Source organism: Topomyia yanbarensis, chromosome 1 (genome assembly GCF_030247195.1).
Source record: "Topomyia yanbarensis strain Yona2022 chromosome 1, ASM3024719v1, whole genome shotgun sequence".
NCBI lineage: Eukaryota > Metazoa > Arthropoda > Insecta > Diptera > Culicidae > Topomyia > Topomyia yanbarensis.
In genome coordinates this window covers 120,598,539-120,609,798 of record NC_080670.1, presented here as the reverse complement: position 1 = coordinate 120,609,798, position 11,260 = coordinate 120,598,539, and positions in this window count along the sequence as shown.

Sequence of the window (11,260 nt, the reverse complement as noted above, 5' to 3'; positions counted from 1 at the left end):
TCCGCGTGGTCTCATACGTATACTTAGAGCTATGTGATCACGTAACGAGACATGTGTTTACGGTTTGAGATGCTCGGCTGGCCAGGTACCCAAATTTTTACCGTCGCAATCTTCTAGCTCATAGGAACTTGACCCATGCTTAGTGACTACGCGACAAGGTAGGTACATTGGTGCCAGCTTCGCATTATAATATTCCCCCGCGTTTGATTGTTTGAATTTTTTTCGATAAATTTGTTGTCCAACTTTGAACTCTTCAGGTCTGGATCGCTTGCGAAGGTTATATCGACGAGAGCTGGTTTCATATGCTTTCAATAGGTTCTTCTTGACAATGTCGTATATTTAGTCACTTATTGGTTTGTGTGAATCTGCACGTTGTTCCGGTAAGTAATCTTCTTTCTTCGCCTCCGTAGGTGGTCTTCGCCGGAAGTGGCGATTTCGTAGTGTCGCGTGACGAAGAATGGCGATAATCCGGTAGCCGAGTGTACCGTGTTGTTAAATACGTGCTCGATATCCACTATGTAGGTATCCCAACAACGTTGATACTTCTGACAGTAGGTCCTTATCGCCGCGTTGATAGACCGGTTTAAGTGTTCCACTGGATTTCCTTGGCTGTGGTGCCTGGAAGTGGTCAAATGTTTCACGTCAAACCGATTTAACAAGGCTTTAAATTCCTTCGAAAGGAACGTCGTAGCGTTGTCGGTTAAAACTATTTCTGGTAAAGAATTTCGAAGAAACCAACCTTCGCGAAGAGTCTTGCAAAGGCTGCCTGATTCGATCCGTCGCATAGGGTGTATCTGACACCACTTGCTGAACAAGTCTTGAATAACCAAAATATACATGAATCCCGCCCGACTTTTTGGTAACGGACCCACATAGTCCATAGCAATTATATGCCAGGGATTTTTTGCTAGTTTTTGCTTCCCCATCACCGGTATCGTGGGAACTACTGCTGGTTTGCTCTCTTTGCAAACTGTGCACTTCTGGATGATCTTTCGAGTTTCAGACGCCATATGGGGCCAATAATAACGCAACTGTAATCGGGATAGAGTCTTCTCGACGCCCAGATGAAAAAATCCTTCATGCTCTTCCTCAATTATCTTCCTGCGGTTTTCCGGCGGTGGTACCATTTTCCATTCGAACCGAACGTCGTATGGTTCCTCGTCGACCGGAACGTATTTTCATAACTGACCGTCCTCCAACCTGAAGTCCGAGAAGCGATCAGGTTCTTCCTGAATCTGTTGGAGCAATTTCTCGTATGAAGTGAGGCAGGGTCTGACTGCAGTGATTGCACAGATGCTTCTTGAAAGCGCATCAGGAACAATATTGTCCGTACCTCTCCGATGAACGATCGTCATATCCAAATGTTGGAGGTCCAGGCTCCAACGACTGAGTCTAGATGAGGGCCGCCACTTGTTGCGAATATATTGTAGCGCAGATGCATCGGTTACAACGGTAAAGTGACTACCCTCTATATAACCCCTGAATTTTTCTATCGACAATAGCACAGCAAGAGCCTCTTTCTCAGTGGCCGAATAATTTTGCTGGGCCGAGGTTAATTTCTGCGAAAAGAAGCTGATGACCTTTTCCGACCCATCTTGTAATTGGGTGAGAACACCTGCTACGGCACGATCACTCGCATCGGTTTGCAGAACAAACTCCTGCTCAAAATCAGGGTTTGACAAAATCGGTGCAGTTATCAATCGTTCCTTAATTTCTTTAAAGGCGACGTCAGCTTCCTTGGTCCATCTAACCACTTTCGGTTTACCGGTTAGCAGGTCAGAAACAGGCGCAGTGATTGCGCTAAAGTCGGAAATAAAGCGACGATAATAATTTATCATCCCATCATCCCATCATCGTCGTTTCCTACGAACCTGTCGGACAGTTTTAGGGGCTTCGAAATCTAAAATACCCTGGACTTTTGATGGATCGGGTCTCAGACCGTCACAAGATAATAAGTGTCAGAGAAACGGGACTTGAGATCTACAGAATTGCGACTTAGTAATATTAATCGAAAGATTGGCATCTCTCAATCTCTTGGCGACTTCCTCCAAAAGTCGAATATGTTCCCCAAAGCTATCACTGGCAACAATTACGTCATCCAGGTACACGAACACATTAGGTTCTAACGCTCCTCCCCCCAAAATCTTGTCCATGAGCCGAGACAATATGGCCGGGCAATTGGTAAGACCAAAGGGAAGGCGCGTATACTGAAACATGCCTCGACCTTGGATGCAAAAGGCTGTCAGTGGCTGGGAGTTTGAACATAACGGTATCTGGAGAAATGCATCTTTGAGATCGATGGTGCTAAGGTAACGAGTTTTCCCCAGACGTCCCAGTATTCTCCCAACATGGGCAAGTGGATACGCATCCCATTTCGTTCGCGCGTTCAGTTTGCGCGCATCGAGACACAACCGAATCGATCCATTCGGTTTTTTAATCGGGACCGCATTGAGCGCCCAGTCTGACATTGACTCTTCAATTATTCCCAAAAAGAGTAGCCGATCTATCTCTTCGTTGAGCGCTTTGTGGATGGAAGGTGAATAGGGGACGGGGTTCACTCGGATGGGTGGAGAGTCTTTGAATTCGGCTTTAAGTTCTATAGAGTGTTGGGTCAGCGAGGTAACCTCGAGCTGATCGGACATAGCTGGCTTAAAAAGTTTTTTTTTATTCGGTCAATTTCATTTTGCTGCTCGGAGCTAAGCTCGACGAAACAGGGCGAAGTATATTCGGGGGATTCCTCTGCATTTATTTGAAGAAATCGAGTTTCATTCATGGAAATGTGAATTTTGAATGCTTTAAAAAAATCCATACCGGCAACACATTCGACTGGAAGATCGTCTACAATAGTCGTTTCCAGAACCTTTGTTTTGTCGTTAAAACAAAACGGCTGATAAACGCTACCCATAACCTGAAGTTGGTCTCCTGAAGCACTAGTAAGACATAGGTTGAATGGATGAACTCGAGTATTCGGGTTTCTCCAAATACGGGAAGTTTGGGTAGAAATCAAAGTCTTTTGACTTCCACTGTCGAGCAGCGTTTTGATAGAATTATTATAAATAGTAGGTCGAATATAAGGACGATCATCGGAAATGACAGATAATACATACTTTTCCGATGATTCCTGTCCTTCGTAATAGTCGCAGTCGGATATAGGCTCATACCCTAATGTGAAAAGTGTGGTTGTTATTTGGTCGTGGGATTCAATTTCGCTGTCGTCTGACCCACATTCGACAACTACTTGGATGGACCGGCCTCCCGCTGGCGTTGTTCGTTTTTTGAACAAAAAGGGCATTTATGAGTAGGAAAACACGTAAACCCACATGCTTGACAATGAACATTATAGGGTTGCGTACATTTCTCGGTCGTGTGCTGCTGACTGCGACAATTGAAACATACGAACTTATCATTCAATGGTACATGTGTGAGGATTTGCGCTTCTATTCCTACTCCTTCGTTTTGTTTGGATGGGCCCGGTTGGGGACTTGGAATCTCACGCTTATTGTTTTCTTGCTTCGGTTGATCGGTCTGCTTGGAGTTATCCTGTTTATTCTTCTCCTCTCGATTGAACGGTCGCTTGCTGTTTTTATTTGCAAAATTTTCTCCTTTGTTTTGGTGCTGTTGGCGGTTTTGATTTTCGCGATTGTTGGGCCCTCTATTTCCAAAGAAGGGGTTCGGTCCTCTCCCTCCACGTTGGTTTGGGTTTCCTCCGTTCGATGAATGGTCGGATGCTTCTACCGCGTGAGCTTGAGCCTGGTTATAAGGTTTGGAGAACAGATATGTATTGGTAGCGTCAATTTCTTGTCCCGCCCGTTGCAGCGCGTGAAGATCATGTATTTCCCATCCAATAAGTGCACTTTGTTTTCCGGTTTAAGATTTCTGCGCACCGTTTGGGCTATTTCTTGTTCTGATATTGGCTTGGTCAGGCTTTTGAATTTCTTCTCTATATCGAGGAAAAAATCTAGAAAACTTTCGTTTTTCTGCTGTCTACGTTGATATATTTCGAGCAGCACGAAATGATCCAAATCGGGGTGCCGGAAAGTGGTTTTCAGACTCTCAATAAGCTGTGAATAAGTAGTAAACCGATGCTTGTTGCTGGTAAACCACATTTTTGCTTTACCGGTTAGCAAATTACCAAATGATCTTAACAGTTCTGGTTCGGAAATTTGTTCCGCTGTGGTCCAATCATTAACTTCCCATAAGAAGTCATTTAATCCTATTCCACGATCTTCGCCAGCGTACTTCATGGGCCATTTTACCACTGGAATGATCTTCACACGATTTGGGAGGGAATTGAAGTGGTAATCTCGAAAAGGATTTAAGCTAGGTGTTGTTACTGGCGGAATATTTCTACGAAGGTCCATACCGAGTATATTTGCTGTGGGTGGTTCCACCCTTGAAGAACTAACTCTCGAATATGGTGGGTTAGAGGTACGGTTTTCCATATAGGTGTCGGAGACTGTGATTGAATATTATGGTTGACATTTTGTGTAGAAGGGATTTCATATGGGTTCGGGTGAATAGAAGAAGACTCTGAGTGAAACGGGTTTAGGGGGATTTGATAATGCGGATTGGATTAAATTGGAATAATGTATGAATTCATTTGGGTCTGACCACTGTGAAGATACAGGATGAAGGTTGGGAGGGTCGTGCGACAATGGAATATTCGTGGCATCTGTTCGGTACGGTGTATATACTGGTTGGGATGAAGGTTGGGAGGGTCGTGCGACAATGGAATATTCGTGGCATCTGTTCGGTACGGTGTATATACTGGTGGATCGTTGATAGTATCGTACCTAATGTAACCTGTGGATCGAACAACGTTCGTCACATCACTAAGCGACGGCATACGCGGTCGCCCTGTATAAACACCACTTGTTAAATTCACTGGCTCATTTTCTAAATCTCGTAATGTATCAAAACGCACTTATCGTGATTGATGGACACGAGATGACACTTGATAACGGGGAGTCGACCATATGGGTGGTAATGGTCCCCACGTCGCATACGTAACCGTTGTTGCACTTGACACTACTGTTGAATGCAAAGCTGACACCGACGCCTGCCCGATAGCTAAATTACTTATGCCTATTATTGATTCTACTTCTTGATTAATCTGTGTGTTAGAAAAGGTATTATCCTGATTTGGAATGAAGTTCGGTGTATTATTTGAGGGCTGAGGTAGAACTGCAGACACCCAATTCGCTAACGATTGTTCTGTTAAAGCACTAGACATGACAGGCACATCAGATGCCAATGAAATTAAGTCAGCCGCATTATTAGCCTCGAAATATTCTAAATAGGTTTGAATAACTTTAGAGAAAATCCAATTTGCATCATTTGCCCACTCTCGTGTTCCAAAAGTTTTCCTGAATAATTTTAGACGATTGTATAAATGCAGTAATCCTGTTTTAGACCTATCTTTTGGTAAATCATCCGACCCCACCTCATTCCAAACTCTTTCCAATCTACTGCGACAGATGAGAATTTCTGTCCTAGGGTCTCGTTTGTACACGTAAACTCGCCTTAAACCCTCTATTTCTTCCCGAAGCGATTTTTTTAATTTTCGGCGATTTACACTCATACCACGATCTTTATCTTTCAGCTGGTTTCTAATTTCCAACTCGAAAAAAAGCTCTTCTTCTGTAAGAAAAGATAATGACATTTGCTCTAGATACGCTTTGTCTAAATTCGCCATGGCGCCTCTTGCAATCTCAAACTATATAACAGAATGTACAAAATCGTCCTCGCGTGTCGCCCTGATCTGCACAATTGACAAGCTGAAAGTGTGGATCGAATGATCAAAATATGACGCGACCGAACGATGAAGGACAAAAGAACACGGAATCGATACAATTTCTGTGTGTGTTATTTGAAGCAACATGCGGTCAAATTTCACTCTATGGCTATTACTACCTACGCACGTGATCTGCACAATACTCGAATCTATCGATCAAGGGCACCGCATGAAAAATTGCCACAACCAATATCAAATGGAGCAGTTGGGAATAAAAAAGTGTTTGAACTGAGAGTTGATTTTTTTCTCGATCTAATTTTTATTCGTCAAACATCTTTCAAAACTTCCCCCACGTCCAATGAAAAAAAATTAACTTTCGATGAAATCGCTAGCCAATTATTTTCGCTGGATCGCCAAAATGTAAGTTAGGGTTGGTTTACCTGTGAGCATGCAGACTCACCTTTGACTCTCTCGAGGGCTGCCTAAACTAGCTCTTTAGAGAGGTTAACTGCCATTGGACGTGGACCGCTATTCTCTCCGAGCACGCAATCACGCTCGGGCACTCACGGTACTCTTCTTCGGTGAATTCCGGGGTGGCTTGAGGGACGGGTTCACTAATCGCACCACGGCCACAGTGGTGTTTTTGACGGCCACACCACGATTTTCCGACACTCGCGAGGTCATCAACGGATGGTGGGTTCGCTTAAGGTGGCACTATTTCACACGCGCGCGCGCACAAAGTTATTTCCGAGCTAGGGATGGTGGAATTACGAGGGAACACTTTTTGACGTAGGACTTACGTCTTTCTTTACTATACTGGGTGTCATTTCAAAATTTTCAAAACGGATGCGTTACGTACACTTTGAACTCTAATAACTTTTCTCCTACTCAAGGAATTACTAATTTTGTTTCATAAATCGAAAGGAAAACGTTCAACGCTTGCTATTGATACCTTGTTTGCTATGTAAAACTTGTTTAAAAAGTTCAAAAACTACTTTTAATGCGAATCAACATTAATGCTAAAACCTATAAATATGGGTGTCACAGTTTTTCTTAAAGCCAGACGTGTGTAAGCCACAGAGCAGAACACACGTACGTGTGCTGCTCAACGAGAAGCTGCATTTTGACCACCAACCAAATCATAGCTACTGCCTTATCGCTGCCAACCAAGAACAGTCGTCGCCCTGCGTGAAATTCATTGCTCTCAGAAGTGGACAGAGTTACTAATTCGCAAGCTGCTCTTCCAGTGCCTGGTCCGTGAGATTGCACAGAATTTCAAAACCTACTCTTCCGGAGCTCAGCCGTAATGGCCCTTTAAGAAGCCAGCGAGGCCTGCCTGGTTAGTTTGTTGGAAAATACCAATCTGTGCGCTATCCATGCCAAGCGAATAATCATCATGCCGAGCGGGAAACGGCGAAATAATATTCACAACAAACGGTCCTTATTAGGACCACAAAATCGTTCTCAGAAGAATTACAATTGAAATTTCCATTTCTTGCTTTGGAAAATAACTTCCCTCTTATCGGGTTAGTTATTTTCTATAATAATATCCGAAAAATGTGCGATAAAACCAATAAACTGACCAATTGGAGGGAAGCAATAAAATACCTACAACAATTTGAGTCAGAAAAGTGATATTAACGGAAAAATGCTTCGATCGTTTCTAAGTGTTTGGCAGCTGAAGTTGCCGATTTGTTTTCCAACGTCAATTATTTGCGCTGTGCTGTACGGAACAGATTTTTGCGCGATTTGTTGGGAAATAATTAAAACAATTGTGTAGTAGATTCCGTAGATTTTACCGTAAATTTTGATAGAAATGATTTTGTAAAAGCATTAATTAGCCGTGCTTTGAATGGTGGTTTTTGCAAATCTTTCTAGAACATTAGTGAATGTGGAATGATGAAAATATTTTCATTTGTCGCACAAAGGGATGGACTACCATCTGCACTAAGAAGTTTATAAAAGAGATCGCATTCCGATATACAATGCTCATTCGATGTGAGCTGCGAAAGGGGAATGTTCGTGTATGTACGCAGCAGATGCGAATTCGGGCAAGGTTCGAATCGTTAGCAAGGATTCTCGTCTGGTATCACCAAACATAGTTATCTACAAACCGTTCTTTTTAGGATGAAAACATAATGGAGAAAGAATTGAATTAGAAAGTTCCATTTAATAACTTGCATTGAGTGTGCGCCTGTCAAGTCTGCTGTACTTTAGCAGTGACACATAAACCAATGTTTATCGAATTAATCTACAAACCCGTAGGTTTTTGCAAATCTTTCTAGAACATTAGTGAATGTGGAAACCCTGCTACTAAGCGAATGCCACGCCAAAAAGAATGATGAAAATATTTTCATTTGTCGCACAAAGGGATGGACTACCATCTGCACTAAGAAGTTTATAAAAGAGATCGCATTCCGATATACAATGCTCATTCGATGTGAGCTGCGAAAGGGGAATGTTCGTGTATGTACGCATCTGGTGTATGTAATCGTCTGGTATCACCAAAAATAGTTATCTGCAAACCGTTCTTATTAGGATGAAAATATAATGGAGAAAGAATTTATTTAGAAAGCTCCTTTTAATAACTTGGATTGAGTTTGCGCCTGTCAAGTCTGCTGTACTTTATCAATGACACATATAAACCAATGTTTATCGAATTAATCTACAATGCAAATCTTTCTAGAACATTAGTGAATGTGGCAACCCTGCTACTAAGCGAATGCCACGCCAAAACGAATGATGAAAATATTTTCATTTGTCGCACAAAGGGATGGACTACCATCTGCACTAAGAAGTTTATAAAAGAGATCGCATTCCGACATACAATGCTCATTCGATGTGAGCTGCGAAAGGGGAATGTTCGTGTATGTACGCATCTGGTGTATGTACTCGTCTGGTATCACCAAAAATAGTTATCTGCAAACCGTTCTTATTAGGATGAAAATATAATGGAGAAAGAATTTATTTAGAAAGAATCTACAATGCAAATCTTTCTAGAACATTAGTGAATGTGGCAACCCTGCTACTAAGCGAATGCCACGCCAAAACGAATGATGAAAATATTTTCATTTGTCGCACAAAGGGATGGACTACCATCTGCACTAAGAAGTTTATAAAAGAGATCGCATTCCGATATGCTATGCTCATTCGATGTGAGCTGCGAAAGGGGAATGTTCGTGTATGTACGCAGCAGAAGCGAATTCGGGCAAGGTTCGAATCGTTAGCAAGGATTCTCGTCTGGTATCACCAAACATAGTTATCTACAAACCGTTCTTTTTAGGATGAAAACATAATGGAGAAAGAATTGAATTAGAAAGTTCCATTTAATAAGTTTGCGCCTGTCAATTCTTGTGTACATTTACCAGTGATTCATATAAGCAAATGTTTATCAAATTAATCTACAAACCCGAAGGTTTTTGCAAGTCCTAGAAAATCAGTGAATGTGGCAATCTCATTCGACATGAAATTTCCAGTAAACATTCATTCAAAAAGTGCATTGGCTCAAATTATCCATGAATGTCATATGATATGCCCAAGTTTAGTCCTACGTCAACACCGCGGTTACGTCCCGGACATTACCCACTCCTAGTTTTTTTCTTGATCCGATACTGAACGATTTCCCGGTCACTATATTCCGATTTCACCGTGAGCTTGATCGCAGGGATGGCGTTAGATGGCTTTGTTCACTAAGAGGAACTCGATTTGATACGTGGCTTCGATTTTCTGGACACACTTGACGATCATTTACCAGTATGTGTTGCTTGATCAAAAGGTGAAGCCAAAGAGAGCGAAGCTATCCCGCAAGCTGATCTCGAGCCCCCAATATGATCAACTGCGATCTTTGTGAGCGTTGTGTTTTCCGGCTTTGGTAACCGAAGATCGCACTCGTGAGGTTTGGTAGCGGTTGGATTTTAAATGGACGGTTAATTTAATTACAATTCTAGACCTAACTCCTATCAAACAAACTCAAATACAAATCTATATTTTTTTATTTATTATTTTTAATTATGGGACAGGGTGACATGTTACAGCTTTTTGTGTAAAGTCGGTCCATGTGCCGTCAAGACGGAACGAAAACTATTCAAGCAACCGAAAGTTAATACCTAAAAGTACCTACTCTTTAATGTTCACATTAAGTTCCTAGAGAACTTTCAAGCTTTAACTGGGAATTTAGAAACAGATTAAACGCTATTAGAAATTGAACTGTTCGGAAAATTATTTAAAACGAAAAACTTTAGCATCCCTTTCTTATATGAACTTTTGATTGATTCAGTAATGTTTGCTTGAATTGCTCAAGTAAAACAAATAGCTCAACCCCGCTATACGAAATCACCCTGCGGAAACGTTCACGAGAACAATCCAAAGAAAATGTAAAAAGAATTTTTGTTTCGTTTTAATAAAAATAAATATTTATTTTTTCAGAAAAAAAATTGTCCTTGGACATAATTTTTAAAAAAGATTTGTAATGGCCTTACCTGTTTTCATTAACTCGTATCATTTGTAGTGATAAATAGTATCTTTTGTCATATCAACCGTTTGAATCAATACAAGAATGTGCTAAGGGAAGTGGTTGAAAAATAATACGTAACTAAATATATGAAAAATGCCCGATCAGAAAACCATATCAAGAATATATCAAGATTATTTCTTGATTTGATATTTATATGATATATGTCGTTTGTGTGTTAAGTATGAATGTGATATATTAAAAACACTTTTTGTTTCCGTTTAAAAACTCATCATCAACTGTGTCTATATTTCTTCAACTTAATCTACTTATACTAACTAATACATGTAAACCTTAAAGCTAATTTTCCTATCAGATAGTTAGTTTCGTTCTAATAGGCGGGGCTTCGAAAGCTCGCCATGAATGTTTCTTACGTCTAAAGTTACTTCTATGGCTGTCTCGCCAGTGTGCGTATATGTTTATAGAGAAAGGAGAGGCTTAGTCGAATAGTCAGTTCTCTTGCGTCATATACTCTCCACTCTCTTGTTCGCTTCGCATCGGTATTTTGAGCTGACCTTCTTAGCTTAGCCGGTGCTACCTGCCTTAATGTTTTTGTTTGTTGAAATTGCTGTGGTATGACTTTACTGTTCGGAAGGCATGATTTATTACGGTCAAGTTTTCGTTCTTGGTTTTGGGTTTAAGTTCGTGTTGTATTTTTTTATTGCCTGCTAGAAACATGCATATGTTTTGAGATTTGGACGTGAGTTTGGTTCTGTGGCTTGTATGTAGATCGGTTTTCCGGTTTGAATGTAGGTCTGTTTACGAGGTGCTAAAGATGCAGGTCTGTTTTAGAAATGTGTTTGGTTGATTATTACTAGCTGTGAAAAACATAGTTGTTTGGTACTGTACATGTTGTCTTTTGTACGAAGTGGGTTTTTGTGTCAATGGGGCTAAGTGTTATGCTTGGAATTCATGGTCTGAGTGTTTGATTTATTTAAGCGCTGTCAGTAATTTTCGTGTGCTATGGTTTTCGTCATGTTCGATGTAAGATTTTCGAGTCGTGGGAAACTATCTGT